Source organism: Canis lupus, chromosome 4 (assembly GCF_003254725.2).
Source record: "Canis lupus dingo isolate Sandy chromosome 4, ASM325472v2, whole genome shotgun sequence".
NCBI lineage: Eukaryota > Metazoa > Chordata > Mammalia > Carnivora > Canidae > Canis > Canis lupus.
The window spans coordinates 67122782-67147733 of NC_064246.1; the positions used below are offsets into that span (position 1 = coordinate 67122782).

Consider the following 24952-nt stretch of genomic DNA (forward strand, 5'->3'; position numbering starts at 1 on the left):
GCTTACCCTGTTTATATGTATAAATTATATTTATAAAAATTACTAGTATTTTGGAAGTATTTTGTTAATGAAATAAAATACCTTATTTAAAAGGAAATGAAATAAATTAAATTATAGATGCAGTTTGAAATGTTTAAAGAGGTTTAAAGTTTTAAGTGGGAACAAACATTAATCTTTAAAAATGATTGTTAGAGGAGAAGCTGGACCACTTTCTTACACCATGTACAAAAATAAACTCAAAATAGATTAAAGACCTAAATGTAAGACCTGAAATCATAAAACTTCTAGAAGAAAACATAGGAGGTAGTTTCTTTGACATTGGCCTTAGCAACCTTTTTCTAAATATGTCTCCTGAGGCAAGAGAAACAAAAGCAAAAATAAACTGTTGGAACTACACCAAAATAAAAAGCATTTGCACAGTGAAAGAAACCATCAACAAAACAAAAAGTCAACTTACTGAATGAGAGAAGATACTCACAAATGATATAAATGATAAGGGGTTAATATCCAAAATATATAAAGAACTTCTACAATCCAACACGAAAGAAAAACAAATAATCTGATTAAAAATAGGCGGAGGACCTGAATAGACATTTTTCTATAGAAGACATACAGATGGCAAATAGACATACATGAAAAGATGCCCAAAATCATTAATCATTGGGGAAATGCAAATGAAAACCACAGTGAGCTATGATCTTACACCTATCAGAGTGGCTAAAATCAAAAGGACAAAAATAAGAAGTATTGGCGAGGACATGAAGAAAAAGGAACTCTTGTGCGCTGTTGGTAGGAGTATAAATTGGTGCAGCCACTGTGGAAAACAGTATGAGGCTCCTCTAAAAATAGAAATATTGTATGATCCAGTAATTCTACTGCTAGGCATTTACACAAAGGAAACAAAAACACTAATTCAAAAAGATATATGCATCTCCAATGTTTATTATATCATTATTTACAGTAGCCAAGATACGGAAGCAACCCAAGTGTCCACTGATAGATCAACATGTGGTGAATATACACAATTATTAAGCTATTGGGCACCTGGGTGGTCAGTGGTTGAGCCTTTGGCTCAGGTTGTGATCCTGGGTTCTGAGATTGAGTCCCACATCGGGCTCCCCGCAGAGAGCCTGCTTCTCCCTCTGCCTATGTCTCTGCCTCTCTCTCTGTATCTCTCATGAATAAATAAATAAAATGTTTTAAAAAATAAATTTAAGCCATAAAAATTACTAAGCTATAAAAAAGAATGAGATCTTGCCATTTGTAACAACATGGATGGATCCAGGGCAGCCCAGGTGGCTCAATGGTTTAGCGCTGCCTTCAGCCCAGGGTCTGATCCTAGAGACCCAGGATCAAGTCCCACGTCAGGCTTCCTGCATGGGGCCTGCTTCTCCCTCTGCCTGTGTCTCTGCCTCTTTCTCTCTCTGTCTCTAATAAATAAATAAAATCTTTAAAAAGAAAAAACCAAAACCATGGACGGATCCAGAGGGTATAATGAGAAGTGAAATAAGTCTGATGGAGAACAACAAATACCTTACAAGTTCACTTACATGTGGAATCCAAAACAAAACAAACAAAAAGTGGACACAGACCCAAAAATACAGAGAACAAGCTGATGGTTGCCAGAGGGGAGAGTGGTGGGGGGATGGGCAAAATGGATGAAAAGGAGTGGGAGATACAGGCTTCCAGATACAGAATAAATAAGTCACAAGGATAAAAGGTACAGCATAGGAAATATAGTCAGTGGGACGCCTGGGTGGCTCAGCGGTTAAGCGGCTGCCTTTGGCCCAGGGTGTGATCCTGGAGTCTCGGGATAGAGTCCCACACTGGGCTCCCTGCATGGAGCCTGTTTCTCTCCCTGCCTGTCTCTATGTCTCTGCCTCTCTCTCTGTGTCTCATGAATAAATAAGTAAATAAAATCTTAAAAAATAGGAAATACAGTCAATTGTATTGTCAAAATATATAGTGACAGATGGTAGCTACACTTGTGGTGACCATAACATAAGGCATAGGCTTATTGAATCACTATGTTGTACAACTGAGATTAATGTAACACTGTGTGTCAAGTATAAGTCAATTAAAAAAAAAAGATAAAGTTCCAGAAAAAATAATTGTTAAATGAAGTGATATGTCTGAGATGTGCTTCAAAGTAACCAGGAGTGGAGGGAATAGTAAAATTTAAATGAAACAAGTTTGGCAACGAATTGATCATTTTAAAAGCTGGGTGATGAGCACATGGAAGTTTATAACAGTCTTTGCACCATTTTTGTATCTGTTTAACATTTTCTATTGCTATTTTTAAAAAGATTGTTAAAACATACTAGGTCAAAAATATATATGTAATTTTAAAATGTTAGGTATTTTACAATAGGCAACAGTGACAAATGGGTAGATGAATGAATGACATGACATGACAGTCCTGTGATGTGGAGTATTGTCATTCCCTTTTCATAGATCAAAACAGAAACAAACAAAAAAAAAACTAAGCCTGACTAAAGTTAAGAGAGTTGCTTTTGCCAACAGACACATGAAAAGATGTTCCATATCCCCCATCATCAGAGAAATGCAAATCAAAACCACAGTGAGGTATCACCTCACACTCACACCTGTCGGAATGGCTAAAATCAGAAACACAAGAAACAACAAGTGAAGGATGTAGAGAAAAGGAACACTTGAGCGCTGTTGCGGGAATGCAAGCTGGGGCAGGCACTCTGGAAAACAGTATGGAGGCTCCTCAAAAAGCTAAAAATAGAACTACCCTACAATCCAGGAATTACAGTAGTGGGTATTTGTCCAAAAATATAAAAACACCAATTCAAAGGGACACATGCACACCATGTTTATTGCAGTATTAATTACAATAGCCAAACTATGGAAGCAGCCCAAGTGTCCATTGGTAGATGAATGGATAAAGAAGATGTGGATATAAATATCTATCTATATCTATATTTATATCTATATCTATGATGGAATGTTATTCAGCCATAAAAAAATAATGAAATCTTGCCATTTTCAATGACATGAGAAGCTAGAGAGCATAATGCTAAGCAAAATAAGTCAGAGAAAGACTACCCTCTGATTTCCCTTATATGTGGAATTTAAGAAACAAAACAAATAAGCAAAGAGGAAAAAAAAGAGAGGCAAACCAAGAAATAGGCCTTTTTTTTTTTTTAAGATTTTATTTATTTATTTATTTGTCAGAGAGATAGAGAGAGAGCACAAGCAGGAGGAGTGGCAGGCAGAGGGAGAAGCAGGCTCCCTGCTGAGCAAGGAGCCTGACTTAGGACTCAGTCCAGGCTCCCGGGATCACAATCTGAGCTTAAGGCAGGTGTCCCCAAGGACCAGACTCTTGACTCCAGAGAACAAACCGGAGGGGAGGTGACCAGAGGGGAGGTGGGTGGGGGGTGGGAGAAATAGGGGAGGAGGATTAAAGAGTACACTTACCATGATGGAAGGAACAAAACAAAGTGATTTTAAAATGGAAATACGTATTTAAGTCAAAAGAAGAAAAAGAAAGAAAGAAGTTGTTTTGATGTCTTGACTATAAGCACCATGAGGGAGAAGACTGTGTACCTAAGCCTTGTAACATGTGGAATCAGGAATTTCAAACACATAAGGGAGAGAATGTTATTATGTTTCAGTCAGGACATAGCAGAAACCCAAGGCCTTCCCCATAAGGATTTTAATCTTATGTGTGATTAATCCATTTCCAAAACATAAATCTTCCCATCTCCTCTGAGGGAGTATGCTGGCATCTAAACAAATAAAGAAATGACATTAAGGTATAGGATGGAGAAGGAATAACATTAAGGTACAGAATGGAATCATGGATTGAATGATAAGCAGGTGGCCCTAAGCAGAAAAACAAAATGTATGCTTCATCTCTTCAAAAATAATGAATTTAGGAAACACAGTGTGGGAACATTTGTGTCTATTTGCAGCTCACCGTTTATTTTTAGGGGGCTAAAAATATTTGCAAGTCAAAACAGAAACTGCTCTTTTGCTGCCTTAGAACTTCAACTCTGATATAGCACGTTCACGAAGTAGAGAACCACGTTTGAGTGATGGCCTTAGAAGTTAGGAAAACATTGTCCTTTTCTATCTGAGCAGAACTCAAGAAAGCTAGCATGACCAGAGGCCAGAGGACTAGGATCTGGGAAAGGGAGAAACGTGTTCCAGAACAAAAGCTTTTACTTTTACCATATAAAAAGTTCAGGTGGATTTGATACCTTTATTAAGAGCCTCCCATATCTCAGCGATCCCGTCACACAGTATAAACAACAAATCTGAGAATTCGTAAATATTTACCTAGTAGTGTAGGTAAGCGAAGGTAAAGGTGACAGGGAACAGGAGAGAAGTTATCCAATATGAAAAAGTGAACCTGTGTCAGTGTACAATAGCAATCTGAACTAACAGAATAGAGAATTAAAAAAAAAATCTCACGGATTATGGAAATTTCCCATGTAATAGACATGCCATTTCCAATCACTGGCAAAATATAAATGATTCCATAATGTGATATTTGTAGAGACTGAGCCAGCAGGTGTCTCAGGTAGGCTATCGCTCTCCCAACACCCCAAATTCTCCCATTGGATTTCCCCATTCTCTGATATCTATATTTTCTTAAATTAACGTAAACTGTCATGCAAAAAAACCTCCACAATATTGCAATCCCAAGACCCATACATAGAGAAATTTGAGAGTCACTACTGGGTGTTTGGACACGCACATATGTATGGATAGATGTGTCCATTTGTGGATTCACTGGAAAAGGTCTGAAGAATACAGATTGAAGTAGTAGGTGACAACCCTGTAGGGGTGGAGGTGGGAAGAGGGTGATGCAGAATTGGGGGTAATAAAGAGGAGTATTGTAGAGGCTGTTATTTGTACCCCTTCTATTTTTTCTTTTCTTTCTTTCTTTTCTTTTCTTTCTTTTCTTTCTTTCTTTCTTTCTTTCTTTCTTTCTTTCTTTCTTTCTTCTTTCTTTCTCTATCTCTCTCTCTCCCTCCCTCCTTTCCTTTCCTTCCTTTCTACCTCCCTTCCTTCCTTCCTGTCTGTACTTTGTTATAGCACTGATTCTTAGCCCTGACCTGCATCAAAATCACCACAGAGCTCTTTTAAAATGCAGAAACCTAGGCTCCTACCTCCAAAGGTTGTGATTTCAGTGATCTTGGGAGAGGGCAGACTTTTTTGGTCTGTTTTTAAGTTTCCCAGGTGACTGTGTTGCATAACCAGATTTGAAAGCCATTATTCCACAACAAAGAAGTCTTATCTGGGCGTGCTGTTATCCTGCTAGTGTATTGCCCAGTCTCCCTTCTAGTTCGGTTCAGCCATGCACCTGAATTCTGGTCATGAGTTGTTGGCAAAAGGAAAAGGAAAGGAAAGAAGCGTGTCATCCTCCTCTTCTTTTTTCCCTTCTTCTTGTTGGCTGGAATACAGACATGGTGGTGTAGATGGAAACAGCCATCTTAGACCAAGATGGAAGCCATGGCCTGAGAATGGCAGAGCCACAAGAGGGGGGGGGGAACCTGGGCCTCCCTCACTACAGAGCCACCGTATCAGCCCAGGGTCACTCACTTGTAGATTTGGTTGTGAGAGAATTAAGATTCTACCTTCTTTAAGCCTTCCTTAAGGTCATTGTTTTGACCTTTGTCAAAGCAACCTAATATTTTTACAACCTGATGTTATACAATATTTATAATGTTAAATGAGCTTGTTTCATTTCTTACTTCCTATGTTTCCATATCATTTGAATGTCTTGTAATGTATAATTATTTGAAAAATGTGATACCTATAGAGAGAAAGTACTTGGGTCAAGGAGAGAATAAAAATTGCAGAGACTTCAGATAACGGTTTCTGAGATCTTAAGATATTTTAAATTATTTATACCTTCAATACAAAGAAAATTCACAAATATTTATTGAGGACTGGTCATTTGAAAGAAATTAAAGTATGATATGAATAACTATGACATTGTTTTTAAAAGCACTGTAATTATTTAATTTACTTATAAGGAACAAATTAATTTCAACAAAACAATTATTCATATTTTTCAAGTGATAATGTTGTTGAGTTTTTTTTTTAATTTTTGTTTATTTATTCATGAGAGACACACAGAGAGATGCAGAGACATAGGCAGAGGGAGAAGCAGGCTTCCCGTGGAGAGCCTGATGTGGAATTTGATCCCAGGACCCCAGGATCACAACCAGTACCGAAGGCAGATGCTCAACCATTAAGCCAGTCAGGTGCCCCCCAAGTGATATTGTTAATCGAAATTTCATTGGTTGAAGCTTTGTTTGTATTTAGTCAGTAACATTTGTTTTGCTTTATAGGTGTATACAGGCCAGAAGGAAGAAAACTTAGGATGAAATTGGGGTCTAGACTTTCCCACTAAACGCCTGTATGACCTTAAGCAAGTCCCTTCCCCTCTCTGGGCTTCAGTTTCTTTCCTGACAAGTGAGAGTGATGGACTCCGTGATGTCTACAGAATCATTCCCTAACCTAAGATTCTTGATTTTAACGATATAGGATGAATTCCAAAGCATCTGTGGAAAAAAAACCTCTTGAAGTCCAAGTGTCACATTGCCCCCTTCTGGACCTTTGTAACATTCACACGAATGAGATTAAAAACCCATAAGCCTATATGGACATGCTGAAATATTGTAACTCAACTGCTTTCCCCTCACAGTTTAGAAAGCCCGATGGGAAGGTTTTCCAATAGAAGTATTACCGGACAACCTAGGAAAGGAGAAAGGGGGATAATCTGTGCAAATAAAAGTTGAACCTTGACTTTTATCCTATACCACACACAAAAATGAATTTGAGATGGATCATTGACCTATACATAAAACCTAGGACAATGAAGTTTCTGGAAGTATACATAGAATATATCCAGGACCTGAAGTAGGGCAAGTTTTTTGGACTAGACACAAAAAAACACAAGCCATAAAAGAGAAAAAAATTGGCAAGTTTGACTTCATGAAAGTAAAAATTTCTGCATATCGAAAGATATGAAAACCAAAAGACAAATCACAGACTACACTGCAAATCGAGGGCTCTGAATAGTATCTGGCACACAATAAATGCTCAATTAAATATTTGTTGACCAAATGTATAAAAGACCTGCCTCTTTCCCATTACAACACACAGGTATCCTAATGGGTATGGCCAGCAGAGATGTCAACACTCTGACTGTTGAGGGGGCAGTGCTAATTAGAAGGAAAAACCTATTGCACTGGAGGTAAGAAAAGTATCAAGGTTTGTTAGTAGTAATAAAAGTCAAAGGTCAGCAAACTCAAGAGATTATCTACAGGTTACAAGGACTTATAGTTTATCAGACAAAATAAGGTGTGGAAAACTGGATAGCATTCATGTAAGTAAATTAACTAAAAATACAGGTGGAATTTCACCAAATGGAGCAGAAAGGCATATACCTCAATCTTCATTGCCTCTATGATGCCAATGATTCTATAATGAGAACCACAGATGCTGTAACTATCAAATGAAGGTAGAACTCCCAGTGTTTACCTAGAGGAGCTGGGAGGAGTTTTATCAGAAAAGATGGAGTCAGGAAGGGAAAAAATTAGTTAGGTAAAAAGGGTAGAATTGATCCTATATGCTTGAATGGGTTTTGGGCATGGTGTAGACCCAGGCTAACCAGACATTCCGGTTTCCTTAACTGTCCATGTAATTAATATTAGCTGCTTTTTCATTTTCAAAAGTGTCTTCATTTGCATGATATAGAATGTGATCATCCTACTTATGTCTGTTATCTCTTCCTCTTTGTTTTTTTTTCTTCTTCCCCTGGACAGTCCCTGAGGCTAAGAATAATGATACAGTTGCATACCCATTGTGTTGTTTTACTTGTTAGTGTCACTTCTTTCAAAGGAATCTCAGGGCAAATAAGAGTGAGTGCTCATTCTCCTGATGATCAACGTATGCCCAGGGTTGAGCAACTGTACGACGTGATGTTTAGACTGTTTCCCTGCTCCTTACTGTAGCCAGGTGAGCTGGGCAGTGGGAGTCTTCAATGTTATGATTTTGAATTAACATAGTTCTATTTTACTCCTAAAAGCACCAACTTTTTAATTAATATTTTAATCCACAATTTAATTTAAACCACAATGTATCAAAAATACTCTTTATTTTTAAATTTTTTAAAATTTTTATTTATTTATGATAGTCACACAGAGAGAGAGACAGAGAGAGAGAGAGAGAGGCAGAGACACAGGCAGAGGGAGAAGCAGGCTCCATGCACCGGGAACCCAACGTGGGATTCGATTCCGGGTCTCCAGGATCACGCCCCGGGCCAAAGGCAGGCACTAAACCGCTGCGCCACCCAGGGATCCCAAAAAATACCCTTTAAATGGGGATCCCTGGGTGGCTCAGCCGTTTAGCGCCTGCCTTTGGCCCAGGGTGTGATCCTAGAGTCCTGGGATCCAGTCCCACATCCGACTCCTGCGTGGGACCTGCTTCTCCTTCTGCCTGTGTCTCCACCTCTCTCTCTCTCTCTGTCTGTCTCTGTCTCTAATGAATAAATGAATAAAATCTTAAAAAAAAAAAAAAAACTCTTTTAAAGACATGGAAACTGAGGCATGGAATGATCCAGTTATATGACTTGTTTGCAATCATTCAGGGTGAAATTATCTAGATGAGACTCCTCTTTATAATCAATTTTTTTTCAGTTTGCCCTCACCACATTTATTCATTAAACAAACACTTATTAAACATTTATTATGTGCCATCAACTTCCTCTCCACATGATGTATTTGTTCAGGACCCAAAGTGCTGGACATTCACTGGACATGCATGACCTAACACAGGCAATCTACTGATGAAAAAAGAACATCAGGTACTAATGTTCAGTGTTTGAAGTAAGTTCTCTGCTTCTACTAGAAAACTACTGAAAGGAGGGAACCTGCAGTTCTACAGTAAGAAAAATCTTACTCTTGAATTGTACTCCTGAATTGTACTTTAGGACTCCAAGCAATAGTGGGTTATGGAACACTTTGGTGGGGAGAGGGAGGAGGTTTTTGAATACAGTAATAGAAATAAATCATTCAGGGACGCCTGGGCAGCTCAGCAGTTGAACAACTGCTTTCAGCTCAGAGTGTGATCCCTCAGTCCTGGGATTGAGAGTCCCGCGCTGGGCCCCCTGCATGGAGCCTGCTTCTCCCTCTGCCTCTGTATCTGCTTCTCTCTCTGTGTGTCTCTCATGAATAAATCAATAAAATCTTAAAAAAAAAAAAATCATTCAACCTTTCTACAGTATCTTTTTTTTTTTCTACGGTATCTTTCTGAAGATTTTTTTAAGCCTCAGAATCTTTCATGATGCTATTCTTTTACATGATAAAACCAACTGGGAACAGTCTTTAATTAGTGTTCTGAATGGCTTATACATTTACATTAGCAACATCACGTTTGGTGCCTTTGATTCCTGAGCCCATTGATCTGCCACAGCTTTGAAATCTCAGACAGGGATTCATTCATATTAACCCAATTTGAAAAAAAAAATTAAAAAATAAAGCAACTTCTTTCCAGCCCTCTGATATATCCATCCAGCGGGTTCCTCTCTGTTCTGGTAACCTCTGGAATGGAGCTGGTATTCAAAGATAGAAAACAGCTCTTTGCCATCGTAATCATTTAACAAAATGAATCATACATAAGGAGAGGATTGTTCCTTCTTAATAGCTAAAGCTTCTAAATAAATAAATTCATTTGTACATAAATGATTGCTACTAAGAAGATTTCTGGGTAGCTAGGTACTATGAAATTGGAACTCTAAAATTGTATTAGAACTTGCTAGATGGGTGCGCCTACGTGGCTCAGTCCGGTAAGCGTCTGCTTTTGGCCTGGGTCATGACTCCAGGGTCCTGGGATCCAGGCCCACACTGGCCTCCCTGCTCAGTGGGGAGCCTACACTCTCCCTCTTCCTCTGCCATCCTCACCCCCCACTCCCCTCACCCCCACTCCCACCCCCACCCCAGCCTGTGCTCTCTGGCTCTCTTTATCGCTCTGTCAAATAAATAAATAAAATCTTTTCGTAAGAAAAAGAAACTTACTAGATGATCTCAATTAACTATTATGGTCTTTGTTTAATAATAATTGTATATCAATAATAATAGCTAGCTCTTATTTACTATATGCTATGTGGTAGGCACTGTCCTACGTGTTTTATGTGTACTCACCGTTTAATCCAGAAGTCTGGATATCTCAATTTTACAGGAAAAGGAGCTCTAGTCAGCACAAGGAGGTCATCAGGTGATCCACCCAGCTGGGATTCAAGCCAAGGGAGCAAGGCTCCAGTCTTATACATCTTAGTCACTATAAAGGGCTGTATAGTTATTTCCAGAATGTTCTTACAACAATGAAGTAAGTTTTTTATGTCTAGGATTTAATATTTGGTATAAGAAAAGTTGAACACTTTGTTATATGCATCTCTAGCCTAGTATAAAACAGGCTTTCAATATAGGTGTTGTGGAGGAATGAGTGAGTTAAATAAATCTAGAATATCACAGGCTTTCTCTCAGTTGTCTCATTCTATTATCAATAGTTTTCTTCTTCCTCTTCTCATGGCCCACTCTCTGCCCTACCAACTTGGTTAACGATAAATTTACCATCTTTCCTCTGCTAAGTTCTAACCAACAGGTTTGTACTTCTTATCCTTCAGTGGTTGGACTTTCTGCTGAGAACACACATAGGGAGCTGACAGTCTAGTGGGGATGTGGGACACAGGTGAGAACCACAGAAGAAGCACCAGTGCAGAGTCATGGTCACTGAGAAGAGTCAGAGAATGTGTCCATTTGGAGAGCACCGGGACTTCTGAGGCTGAAACTCTTGCCTCCTCCCCCAAGATCTGCACTAGTCATGGGATGCTTCATTTATTCATTCAAACCTCTACTGGGCATTTCCCAAATGTCAACACTGCACTAGGCATCAGATACATGACATTGAATGAGAAAGACATGGTCTTCATATTTTTTAGTGTGATTATTATCTCTCCCACAACACCTCCACAATCATGTAATCTTATTCTCTTATCTCTTCACTACTCATCTCCACATCTTGTTGTGATGCTCTTTCGCTCTCTCTCTCTCTCTGGGAGTCTATATATTATCTGTATGGAGATCATTATTCATTCATTTATGTATTAGGTAAGCACCTACTATGTGACAAATACTGTTCTCGGTGCAGGGGACATGAAGATGAGCAAAGCAGAGAGCATTTCTGCACCTCAGGGGCTCATAATAACCCCCAAATCTATCTATACTTGCTATCCTTCCTTCCTTCTCTCACTTTCTTAAAGTACATGAAATTATACAAAGTAACATAACAATATGTTGTATTTCTAACACACATCGATGTAATAGTTATAACAATAATAACAAAACAAAGGGGAGCTGGGAAGGGAGCTATAAAGGAGTAAAATATCTAGATCTCACTGGAATTATGTTAGTATAAATTTAAACTAATTTCTGATCAGTTAAAAAATATATTTTAAGCCTGGAGCAACCACTCAAATAACTGATATATATATATATATAGTTAAAAATAATTAAAAGGCTATCTACATGTAGAAGAAGAATGAAGTTAGACCCCTACCTCATACCATAAGTAAAAGTTGACTCAAAATGCTTCAAAGACCCAATTATAAGAGCTAAAACTATAAAACTCTTAGAAGAAAACATAAGGGGGATCCCTGGGTGGCGCAGTGGTTTAGGGCCTGCCTTTGGCCCAGGGCACGATCCGGGATCGAATCCCACGTCAGGCTCCCTGCATGGAGCCTGCTTCTCCCTCTGCCTATGTCTCTGCCTCTCTCTCTCTGTCTCTCTCTGTGACTATCATAAATAAATAAAATTAAAAAAAAAAAAGAAGAAAACATAGGCATGAATCTTTACAACTTTGGGTTAGGCAATGATTTGTTAGCTATGATACAAAAGTACAAGCAAGAACAACAATAAAAACAGATAAACTGGCCATCATTAATCAAAAACTTTTATGCTTCAAAGGACAGCATCCATAAAGTGAAAAGGCAACCTACAGAATGGAAAAAATTTTCTGCAAATCATTTATCTGGTAAGGGACTTGTATCTAGAATCTATAAATAAAGCTCCATCATAAAAAGATAAATAATCCAATTTAAAAATGTACGAAGGATCTGAATAGATATATATTCAAAGAAGATATACAGGGGAACCCGGGAGGCTCAGTTGGTTGAACATTTTACTCTTCATTTCGGCTCAGGTAATAATCTCAGGGTGGTAGAATTGACTCCCACGTCTAGCTCCAAGCTCAGCATGGAGTCTTCCTGTCCTTCTTCCTCTGCTCTCCAGCCCCCTCCCTCCCACTCTTTGTCTCTCAAATAAGTAAATAAAATCTTCAAAAAAAACAAAAACAAAAACAAAGAAGACATATAAATGGCCAATAAACATATGAAAAGATGCTCAACATCATTAGTCATCACGGAATGCAAAACCACAATAAGGCACCGCTTCAGACCCACCAGGATGGGTAGGATCAAAAAGTTGTAATAACAAGTGTTAGCAAGGATGTGGAGAAACTGGAATCCTGGTACACTGCTGATGGGCATATGAAACAGTTCACCACTTTGAAAAACAATCTGTCAGTTTTTAAAACAGCTGCATAGCAGCACTTCTTTCTGTCTATGGGTCCTATCCCCATGCTTTAATAAAATCACCTTTTTTGCACAATCAATCGTTATCCCCATGCTTTAATAAAATCACCTTTTTGCACAATCAATCAATAACAGCTGAATATAGTTATCACACAACTCAGCAATTCTACTCCTAGGTATATACTTATGAGAACTGAAAACATATGTCTACGCAAAAATTTTTATACAAGCATAGCAACATAATTCATAATAGCCAAAAAGTAGAAACCACTTAAATATCCAACAACTGATGAAAGGAGAAATAAAATGTGGTATATACAAACAATAGAATAGTATTCATCAATAAAAAGAAATGAAGTACTAGATATATACCACCACATGGACAAGCCTTGAAAACATACGCTAAGTGAAAGAAACCAGTCACAAGGGGCCATATATTATATGATCCGATTTACATAACCTGTTCAGAATAGGCAAATCCCATAAAACCAGAAAGCAGATCAGTGGCTGACTGCGGTTTGGGGTAGGGGTTGGAAATGCTGCTAAGCAGAGCAATGTTTCTTTTTAGGGTAATGAAAATATTCTAAGATTGGTTGTGGTGATGTGTGCACAACTCTGTGAATACATGAAAAGCCATTGAATTGTATACTTTAAATGTGTACTTTTAAATACATTTAAAATAATGAAAGGAATTAAAATGTTACACTAGAAAATATTCACTTAATACAAACCACCCAGCCAGCTGCCTCCAAATCTTTTTCTGTAACAACCTGGACCACGTTTTTGGATTAAAAAACCTGCTTCCAGAACATTCATATTCCCTTTTCGGTAATTCATATCTCTGCTTGCAACTTCCATTCCTGCTCACATTCTTAAGAGCTTACTCCTCTTTCTTGCCTACTGGTCTTTGCCCAGACTGTCCAAAATGGCCAGAAGGAAGAACTGTGCAATCCTGGAATGTTAGAAATAGAAGACACCTCAGTGCTCCTCTCCTCTAACCTCTTTGTTTTAGGAATGAGGGGACAAAGGCCCAGAGAGGTTACATGACTTGTCCACGCTTCCCCAAAATACTTTATCCTTGCTCATTTTTTCCAAAAAGCCTTCATTCATTAAGCAAACGTTTCCCTATCTTTCTATTCAATTTTGGATACTTTTCTTTACTGCATCACTAAAAGGTACTGAATGCGTTGATCTCAAGACATCGTTCACATTTAAACTCAAATCTTGCATACCAGAGGGGAAAAGACGTTCTTTTACATCCATGGCCACTACATCTGATCTCAGCTGCTGCAGCCTTTCATCCGTTGTCATGAAGAACAACTCGCAATTTGGTAGGAGGCTGGCTTAGGGCCAGCTGGGAGCAGACACAGTGACAACTCCCTGCCCGGTTTCCAATAAAGGACACCCCCTCAACTCATCTCACAGAAAATCATTCCTGAGGTCTTCAGACCAGAGCAATTTAGTCCATATAAAATATAGCCTCTCTACATTTTTAAATGCTCTCAGGAAAGAAAATGGTAATAAAGGGCATTTACCTGTCTTTATAGGTTTATACCTATAAATATACCAGGATCAAAGATTAAGTGGCTTTTTTAAAACAAAAAAGTGGGGATGCCTCGATGGCTCAGTGGTTGAGCACCTACCTTAGGCTCAGGGCGTGATCCTGGGGTCCCGGGATCGAGTCCCACATCAGGATCCTTGCAAGGAGCCTGCTTCTCTCTGCCTCTCTCTCTCTCTCTCTCTCTCATGAATAAATAAGTAAACTCTTAAAAAAAAAAAAAAAGTGTTCTTCTTGATGGGAAACTGAAAAACCTCTAAAGTGGGGAAGGAAATTCATAAATCATGCAGTCACTCTGGACTTTACATGAAGAGAAAATACAGCAAAACCAAACTGGTCTTTCATCTGAAGAGAGCCTGGTAAATAATGATGTAAATCCATTTAAGAACATGAATGGTTGGGACGCCTGGGTGGCTCAGTGGTTGAGCGCCTGCCTTTAGCTCAGGTCCTGATCCCGGGGTCCTGGAATCGAGTCCCCCATTGGGCTCCTCGCAGGGAGCCTGCTTCTCCCTCTGCCTGTGTCTCTGCCTCTCTCATGAATACATAAATAATCTAAAAAAAAAAAAAAAAAGAGTATGAGTAGCGAAGTAGAAGGTCACATGGGCCTACCTGGCTTAACAAAAAGCAAAAGAAACTGCTCTCTAAAAGGGGAGGGAGGGCCTTCTCGTGGCTGGCTGTGCCTTTATTTCTCCAAGAACCGGTTGGCACAGACCTCCGCACAGAGGACCTTTGCAATTGAGGAAGAGAGAAGCAAATGTAATTAGAGACACTTTCTTCCCCAGAGCAGCCACCATTCTGGGGCTGATGGGAGAAGTGATTACACAGTGCTAAGGAGGCAGCTTAAGTGTTGCCCACCAGGGAGCCTGGAGGCTTTGGAAGCCAGTTCTGAGAATTACAGACTGTTCCCTCGTGCTTGCTAATTGACCGGTATTTCTGGCTGAAGCAATCTCCCCAAGGAGGCAAGTCAAAGTAGATAATGAGGATCTCTCATCTCACAGGGCAGCTCGGAAAAAAGCTTGAGCTCTAGAGACTAGATATTATTTCAATGCATAAAACTGCAAGAAGAGAAAAAAAAAAACTGCAAGAAGATCACAGACCGAACATGCAAAGATTCAGAAGGATGCATCAAGGGTTCCACTGTGATTCCCGGCCCACACTCCCCTCTCCCCACCCTGTACTACTTGAGTTTGAATTTCATGAATTACGTATAACTGTAAAAATAAGAGATCATAGGGGAATGACCACAGGGTCCATGAAATGAGATTTCTGAGAGCTTCATGGAAATAGTCACTCCTCACTTAAGCAGGGATCTATATTCATGTATTAGGAAAGATATCAGGATGCCTGGGTGGCTCACCAGTTTAAGGCCTGCCTTTGGCCCAGGGTGTGATCCTGGAGTCGCAGGATCAAATCCCATGTTGGGCTCCCTGCATGCACCCTGCTTCTCCCTCTGCCTGTGTCTCTGTCTCTCTCTCTTTCTGTCTCTCATGAATAAAAGAATAAAATCTTAAAAAAAAAAAAAAAAAGGAAAGATATCTGCAAAGTGCAGGGAAGGTTCTGGATGTATGGGGTTCCTAGCTGTTGACAAGGAGGGAAATGAAATTGGGGTGAAGGGGGAAAATTCGAAGAGCTCTGTCATATTTTACTCTGTATTCTTCTGTGTGTACCTTTGCTGTTGATACTTTTTTGACTATGATTACAACAGAAATTTTCTTGGCTTAAGGGCTAAAAATACACACTTATCTTCACCAATATCTGGGAATTGTGGCTGATTTCTGATGACCACGAATGTAAAAGTGACTCATCCCCAGTATGATACACTGGCCCCCCCGACTGAGATGGTCTAGTCCAGCACTCCAAAGATGAGATCTTTTTTAAAGTTTTGAATCCAGAAATAGGATGACTTAGAAAGAAATGAAATCTGGCACCATATTAAATCAAGCACTTGAAATGGTGACATAGTTACCATCCGACTACAGAATAGATTCCCAAGCAGACTTAGATGCTCAATTATTGGTGATGAAAATACATGGCATGTAGGGAGCCTGTATCCTGCCCTGGGCCTGCGAGAATGTGGAGAGGAAGCTAAACCTCTATTGATAATGTACCTGTAGATATTTTTTGTTTGTTTCTCTTGAAGCTGGGGCTTTGGGAATCCTGAAGAAAACAATGTAGTACAATGTAGGCCCAGGATAAGATGGAAAAGTCTTTCAGTCTTTGACACTTCAGAATATTCAGGAACAATCCCAGAGATATATTTAGCTGTTGCCTGGGGCTTTGTTCCCAGACAGACTTGGGGGCTGGGAGTGGGTTAATTATGCGTGACGCTGGGATAAGGATGGGTCTCCATCAGGCTGCATCTTCTCTTTTTTTTTTTTTAATTTTTTTAAAATTTTTATTTATTTATGATAGTCACAGAGAGAGAGAGAGAGAGAGGCAGAGACATAGGCAGAGGGAGAAGCAGGCTCCATGCACTGGGAGCCCGACGTGGGATTCGATCCCGGGTCTCCAGGATCGCGCCCTGGGCCAAAGGCAGGCGCCAAACCGCTGCGCCACCCAGGGATCCCTTGCATCTTCTCTTTATTGTCACTGAGCCACAGTCCCGCAGGGAGTAAGGGGACCAGGTTACCTTTGCTTGGAGGAGCACTAGCCAGGGGAGGGAGTACAAGAGATGAGTGAGAGGATTGGGAGCCCCTGCTGAGCCCTCCTGTCCTGAGCCAAGCTTGTATCAGGAGCCTCCTGACAGCTGTGCTGAAATGATACTTATGTCAGAGGCTGAATCTGGTCCTGAGGACTTGAAAGCCTGTGAGGATTTGCTTGGGGCCCTCAGAGGGGGCCATTATAAAACACCCTTTGGAGCCTGGACTAAGTGCAAAAAATGGAGGGACTCTGCAAGGGCAACAAGTGTTGGAGGCCTGCCTGCCTCCGAGGGGCCTCTGCCAGACATGGGGAATGACCAGAATGACACATGGCGGAGTAGAAATCCCAAGGCAGGGTGTGGCCAACACCCTGTCAGCCAAGTCAGACATCTGAGCACCAACCCAGACTTCTCTCTTGCCTTCTCCTAGTCTTAAAGGTGAAGCAAGTCCTAAATCTTCCGGCGTCAATACCACCCCAGTCCTTTTACCCTTGACTGCTGCCTCAACCCAGCAAGGCTGGACCCCACAATAGGTGGAGATGCATGCTTTAGGGCACTGGCAGGGAGGAGGCAATACAAGTCTTAAAATATTTTGATACTTGATATATTTTTTTTCAAGGCTCCTAAGAAAAATCAGAACCTGTGTTTCATTAGACATCTTCGGCGATCTTTGCTTGAATTCCATCCACAGTGTGTGTTGGGCTGACGAGGAGCAGTAGCCTCCAATGGTTCCTTCTACCAGGACTGTTTTCTTCAACCCATCCCCCACTGAACCTTCAAAACTCTATCCCACTGTGAAGGCTTCCTCACCTCCTTTGAGTCCAAGAGACTTTCAGCGAATTTCGCACGCGTCTCTGTGGATACTGTCTCTTGTGTGAACGTCTCTGTCCATCTTTGCTGACGGTGAGGGTGCTGAGGGCCGGGAGGAAGGCTGTGCTCGTCGCCTATCTCTGCGCAGTGCCTGGCACAGCACAGCTAGTTGGCACAGGTAGTCAGTACTCGTTTATGGAATAGACGAATGAATAAGCAAATTAAAACAGGTGTATTTTGTTGTTAAGCACAACAATTACTTTAAATTCTTGTTTTACAGGAGATTAGTTCCATTCTTTTCCTCATTTCAATCACCTCATGATTAAAAGTCTACTTGCTATTCAAATTTGGCCTAAATTCCCTTCTCTTCTCTTCCTAATAGTCCACACACAATTCAGCGCTTCCCCTGATATTTCCTCCATGAACTCTGTGTTTTCCTTGAAGATCCTCAAATTCCGTCTAGTGCTTGTGCTACTTGTGTACATATTTGTCCTCCCTACTGGAATGCGGGTTTCTATGGGGCATGTCCTCAATCTTATTAGCTTCAGGATTCTGGACACTGAGTACCCAGGAGGAGTTCATAAGTGCTGTCTGAGTGGATCTGAGTTGTATAGATGTTTTTTTAAAAGATTTTTTTTTAATTGATGAGAAAGAGCGTGAGCACAAGGAGGAAGGAGCAGCAGAGGGAGAGAGAGAAGCAGGCTCCCCACTGAGCAGGGAGCCCAAAGGGATCATGACCTGCACCCAAGGCAGACGCTCACCGACTGAGCCACCCAGGTGCTCCTGTTGTACAGATAGTTTAAAAGCTAGTATGGAGGGACGCCTGGGTGGCTCAGCGCTTGAGTGTCTGGTCTGCCCTCGGCCCATGGCGTGACCCTGGAGCCTCAAGATCGAATCCCATGTCAGGCTCCTTGCATGGAGCCTGCTTCTCCCTCTGCCTGTGTCTCTGCCTCTCTGTCTCTGTCTCTCTCTCTGTCTCTCTCTGTGTGTGTGTATGTGTGTGTGTGTCTCATGAATAAATAAATAAAATAAAAAAAAAGGCTAGTATGGATCCTGGAAGATACAGAAATAGATATTTCTTTCATATCCTTCTCTGGTGGAAAAACAACAGCACTACTAACAACTGTTCTATGATAAAGAAAAAATAAAGGCAAAAAATGTTAAAACTCCAAATCTCTTTCAAGTGTTTTCTCCTGAAACAAGGGCGGCTCTGTTATAAGTGCCCCTAACCAGAGCACCTCTGGCTGGAAAATTTCTGAAACTGTGGGGTTTGGTGAGATGCCCCGTTGCTTTTATATAACATTCTACGGTTCCCAGTGAAGCACACCTCAAATGTGGGTAGACATTCCTAAGAAGGCTATTTGAGTTGGAAGCATCAGAATGTTTACAGACCAGCATTTGCTCCAGCCCACAGACAATAAAAGCAACCCAATTATGGCTTCCCTTTGGAAGGTTACCGAGGTTAAAATGATCACAGTTAAGAGTTAAAAAAAAAAAAAAAAAGGTTCCATATCTCATTGTTTTTATTTTTAGGGTGTGAGATGTTAGCAGCCTCCAGCAAAATTTGCTTCATTTTAAAGCGTGCAAAATAATCCCTGCTCTATTTTCAAGACCTTTTCTGCACTTCTCAATTCCTCTGAAACAGTTCAGCAAACATACACATCCATGCACTTGCCTTTGCCTTTCTCCCTACTCCTTTCCTTCTTTATGTGTTTAAACTTCCCCAGGGGAGCCAAAACCAACACTAATTAGCAGGGAATTAAATCCTACCTCTAGGACACCAGAGGGTCAGTGTCTAGCAGAGGTTTCAAAGCATCCCTGGCCCCCTTCCTTCAAGCTCAAAGACTCACAGCTACATATCCAGCCCTGAAGGGAGGTTCTGACATCTGAATCAATTATGCAATTTATTCCTAAAGTTTTACCTTTCCTAACATAAAACATCTTTTCATGCCTGGATAGTTTTATATATCCAGTTTGCTCAGCCTGGAACACACTGCTCCTTACCTTTTTTAGCCTCTACAACCCTACTGAAATATCACTTTCTTTGTGTTTTCTTCTACTTAGCCAGTTAGTTGCTTCTTTCTCAAGAGTCCCACTGAACTCCTATCTTGCTATTCTCACATTTTACCTTATGTCCCATCTTGATATTTCATACCTTATGTTCTATCAGTTCATATTCTAATTATGTTTGGTCTCTCTAGGCTGAACTCTGCTGCTTATTATCTCAGATCTTCAATATTCCCTCGCATCTAGTCCTAGGATATGGGAGGCACCAAATAAATATTTGTCAAAAGAAAAAGAATTAAGACATACGATATGAAAGGCACTGTCACATAAACTTAAAATCTGCAAATCAACAGCACCTTTTGAAGGACATTTGAGAGAAGCCATATTTTTATTTGGTGCTAGCATAGTATTGCTAGCATTTTACTCATTTTTACAGTGAAAGAATCCTAAAAGCTACTTTTATTAAGCATTTACAATATACCAGGCTGTGCTTGCTTATATTATAGATTTAATCATTATAACAAACTCTTCAAGACAGCTATTAAAATTCCCATTTGACTGATGGCATAAGTAAAATTTTAGAGAGGTTAAGGAATTTGTCCAAACTCAAAGAGCTGGGAAGCTGCAGTGCCAGCATGGTATCCAAGCCTGCCCCAGTCCACTTGCTGCCTCCTTTGGTGCATTCTACTGTGGAACATAATGCTCTAAGGAACCAGCAAGTGCCATGAAGTCCAAGTTTGGGTATGACATGAATCAGTGACAGTAGCAAAGGCAGGTAGGGGAATGAGAAAGTAATATTCTTTAAAGTGCTTTGTTTTTAGATAAACCATTAGGCTTGATGAACATCAGTGATAGTTAATATACAAATTAAATTCTTCTTTATTCTCAACTTTGTAATGGACTTGTAATAACAAGTAATAACAATAAGAAATAACTACTGCAAGTATCCAAACTGACTTGATGAAACTCTAGATAATTGTGCTTTTTTTTTTTTTTAAATTTTTTATTTTTTATTTATGATAGGCACACAGTGAGAGAGAGAGAGGCAGAGACACAGGCAGAGGGAGAAGCAGGCTCCATGCACCGGGAGCCCGACGTGGGATTCGATCCCGGGTCTCCAGGATCGCGCCCTGGGCCAAAGGCAGGCGCTAAACCGCTGCGCCACCCAGGGATCCCGATAATTGTGCTTTTGAGTGACAACTATACAGAGAAAGTCCAAAATGGGTCATAATTATTATCATTATTACTTAAATGTTTCAAAGGAAGTAATAAATAAGAAGGGATAGCATTGTTTGTCGTATATGTACACACCATAGAAGAAACAAAACTATACTTTAGGTTACAACCACAACTCAGGCCTTTTTGGAAGAGAATACATGATGAAAGTTAGGCAGACTGTACAAGAAAGTGAAATTATAAGTCAATTTCACTCCCTAACATAGATACCAAAAATGTAAAATAAAAATAGTAGTACCAAATCAAAGCTAGCAATATGTTTATAAAAGCACTTTTTTTTTTTTTTTTTTTTTTTTAATTCATGACAGAGAGAGAGGCAGAGACACAGGCAGAGGGAGAAGCAGACTCCATGCAGGGAGGCTGACATGAGACTCGATCCAGGGTCTCCAAGATCACACCCCAGGGTGAAGGTGGCCCTAAACCGCTGGGCCACCGGGGCTGCCCTATAAAAGCACATCTGAGTAAAATTTCTCCCAAGAATATAAGCATGGCTTAACAATAGAAGATGTGTGGGTTTAATTCAACACAAAATTCAATTAAAGGAGAAAAGCAAAAGGATATCTCAGGAGATGCAGAAAAAGCATTTGATAAAATTGTATGCTCATTATTAATAAAAATATTAGCAAATGAGGCATACAGGGGAACTTGCTCAAGCAAGTTAAGGCTACCTACCAAAAACCTATAGCATCTTTTTAAGTGGCTCAATATCTTAAGTGGCTCAATATTAGAAGCATTCTCTACAAAGTCAACACGATCCGGTCAACACGAGGATCCGGCCAACACTCTTCTATTCAATAGTTATTGCAGCCTCCAGCCAATGATAAGAAGACAATAACTAAATATTGAAAAGGGAGAAATAAAAGTGTTCCTATTTGCCGACACAGATTTTAAACATAGAAAATTCCAGAACCCCTATTTATAAACCGTTAGAACTAATACGTAGGTTTAACAGTGAGTGTTGCTGGAGATGAGATTAGTGCAAATTCAGTAACATTTGTATTTACCAACAGTAATCTGGTAATAATAAGGAAATAATAAGACATAGTCCACTGATATGAGTAGCAATAACTTTGATGAGATACCTAAGCATAAATCCAACAGAGGAGTTGAGAGCGACATAAATTATGAAAATTATGAGTGTTTATTGGACAACATAAAACAAGATCTAATAAATGGAAAGACATACCATGTTTAATAAGGGAATACTATTAGAAACTCATAAACTCTCCCCCAAATGAATCTGTAAGTTTAATGGATTTCAGTTGAAATCTGAACTGTTCTGTGTTTTTATGTGTGAAAAGGCTTAAAATGGTATATTTAGTCTTGTACTCCGTGCCACCCACATACAAGCAGACCTGTTTCAATTTCATAATGTAGATTCACATCTTCATACTTTCTAAAAGAGGTCTGAGCAAAGTCATTACATAGGAGTGGGTCAGAATAGCCACAGAAGCCCAGAGATTTGAACAATTTTGGATAGGGCAATGAGTTGTCCTGAGTATGGAACTGGGAGGAATCTTTTTCAACATTTCCATCAGTTAGCTAAAGTAGAAGTGCTCAGCAGATAATTCTAAATCTGACAAGTTAAAAGTTGAGAGAATCAAAATCTACCTAAAGAAGATTTCATAAAAGGAAATGAGTTTTAGGGATGCCTGGATGGCTCAGCAGTTAAGCATCTGCCTTTGGCCCAGGGCATGGTCCCAGAGTCCCGGGATCAAATCCCACGTCAGGCTTCCTGCATGGAGCCTGCTTCTCCCTCTGCCTAGGTCTCTGCCTCTGTGTGTGTATGTGTCTCTCATGAATAAATAAATAAAATCTTTAAAAGAAAAAAGAAATGAGTTTTTGGGAATGGGAAAGATAAGATAGGAGAGGAGGTAAAGATGAAGACTTAAAAGGAGAAAAAAATTCCAAAATAATTCCAAACCACATTAAAGGTGGTGATCAGAGATGGGATCTTGGAACAGGTCAGGAACAGCAGTCTTTGGAAACTTGAAGACATCAGTACGGGAAAATCACTGCAACAGGCAACTTAAATATCAAAATCCATGGTGTGGTTACTCCTAAAAGTGGCAGCATGATATTGGAATGCTAATCTCTTCAACTACTTAATAATATTATTTCCCAAGAGAAGATCTAAACAAAAATTGGTTTGGATGACTGACAGACAAATTACTAGATTGTAGGAGATCCCTGGGTAGCTCAGTGGTTTAGCACCACCTTTGGCCCAGGGTGTGATCCTGGAGACCTGGGATCGAGTCCCATATCAGGCTCCCTGCATGGAGCCTGCTTCTTCCTCTGCCTGTATCTCTGCCTCTCTCTCTGTGTGTGTCTCTCATGAATAAATAAATAAAATCTTAAAAAAAATTATCTAGATTGTAAATTTTTCCCTTCAAAAATAAAAATAAAAGTAATAGGGAAATAAGGTTGCAGAATATTGGCGATGTCATTTAGAAAGGAAATACAGGTTTCTGCCACTTTTCGAAAGTATAGAGTTTCTGCAAAACCTTTCATGAGCTTTGATGGCATAATGTAAAGGATTTTAATTTTTTAGCATTCTCAGACCCCAAAAATAACCCCTCTTGGGCTTTTCTTTTCTAAAGATTTCATTTATTTATTCATGAGAGACAGAGAGAGAGAGAGAGAGAGAGAGAGGGAGGAAGAGGCAGAGACACAGGCAGAGCTCCCTTAGAGCTCCATGCAGGGAGCCCGACGTGGGACTGGATCCCAGAACTCCAGGATCACACCCTGGGCAGAAGGCAGGCGCTTAACCGTTGAGCCACCCAGGCATCCCTCTCTTGGGCTTTTCTGATACTTTAGGAAATATTTTGCTAGCAGCTGCACAAAATAAATGGAGATAGGGATCCCTGGGTGGCACAGTGGTTTGGCGCCTGCCTTTGGCCCAGGGCGCGATCCTGGAGACACAGGATCGAATCCCATGTCGGGCTCCCAGGGCATGGAGCCTGCTTCTCCCTCTGCCTGTGTCTCTGCCTCTCTCTTTCTCTCTCTGTGTGACTATCATAAGTAAATAAAAAAAATTAAAAAACAATAAATAAATGGAGATAAAGCACAGATGCTCACAGACAACAGTTCAAACCTCTGCTGGCTGATGCTGAGATGCTCAGTGTGGCTCCCAGGGACAGAGGTTGGTGGCGCCTCTGTCCCTGCTCCGGGGGCACTACCTCTGTAAGGGCTCGCTGCAAAACCAATGCTGAATGCATTTTTATTCTTTGACTTTTTCCATAAAAGCCAAAATCCTCTTCAGGTTTCTTTTGGTTAGGGAAAACAGGTACCATCGTAGATCTTTTTTACAAGTGGAATAGTATAACGTGAACTCTGAAAAGTGGCAGATAGCTATAATAGAATGGGAATGGGAGGGCTGGCCTTGATCTACCAACAGAAGAGTGTCACAGTGATTAGACCTGTGATGTGCCATTAGAACTCCTCGGAACACCAACCCAGCAACAGGGGAGCTAAGCCTCACTGGTGTTCTGCTCTTTGGACCATGTTGTTAGGTCACTGAACACTGTAAAATAGCTCAGAACTTGGAATAAAACAAGTCTTTTCCTTCTTTGTCTTTCTTCCCTCCAATCCATCAGAGTGCCATTGATCTTCCATGCTGTTTAGGAAATGGCTTCCTTCTGCCAAAAATGAATGGCAAGTTGCTTAGATGGACATTCAGGGACTTCGTGGCCTGATGTCAGTTTTCCTCTGCAAACTTACTTTTTTTTTTTAATATTTTATTTACTTATTCATGAGAGACAAAGAGAGAGAGAGAGAGAGAGAGAGAGGCAGAGACACAGGCGAGGGAGAAGCAGTCTCCATGCCGGGAGCCCCACATGGGACTTGATCCCAGATCTCCAGGATCACACCCTGGGCTAAAACGCTGAGCCACCCGGGCTGCCCGCAAACTTACTTCTTAATACCTCCTTAAACCAAAGTGACCTGAGACTGTAAAACGATTGGCTGTCTCATGGTTTCCCAAACCACTCATGGACTCTTAGGAACCCAAAGTAGAGAGGAAATAGGATTATTTAATCTCTATTTTGTATTTGAGAAACAGATCCAGAGA

The 24952-nt window shown here is 40.3% G+C and overlaps 1 protein-coding gene across 7 annotated transcripts in view; it reads right to left on the reverse strand.

Moving 5' to 3' along the window:
- Nucleotides 1-24952, reverse strand: part of NIM1K (NIM1 serine/threonine protein kinase) — a 64258-nt gene that overhangs the window by 25130 nt on the left and 14176 nt on the right. The window contains exon 1 of one of the 7 annotated variants that reach the window (XM_025435433.3): nucleotides 17641-17787. The exons of 3 other annotated variants lie outside the window; for them this stretch is intronic. The gene's annotated coding sequence lies outside the window, so the exon portion shown is untranslated. Of the gene's footprint in view, nucleotides 1-5144; nucleotides 5362-13866; nucleotides 13964-14277; nucleotides 14693-17640; nucleotides 17788-24952 lie in introns of those variants that run through there. 3 more of the 7 variants (XM_025435435.3, XM_025435432.3, XM_025435434.3) reach the window with 3 other exon arrangements.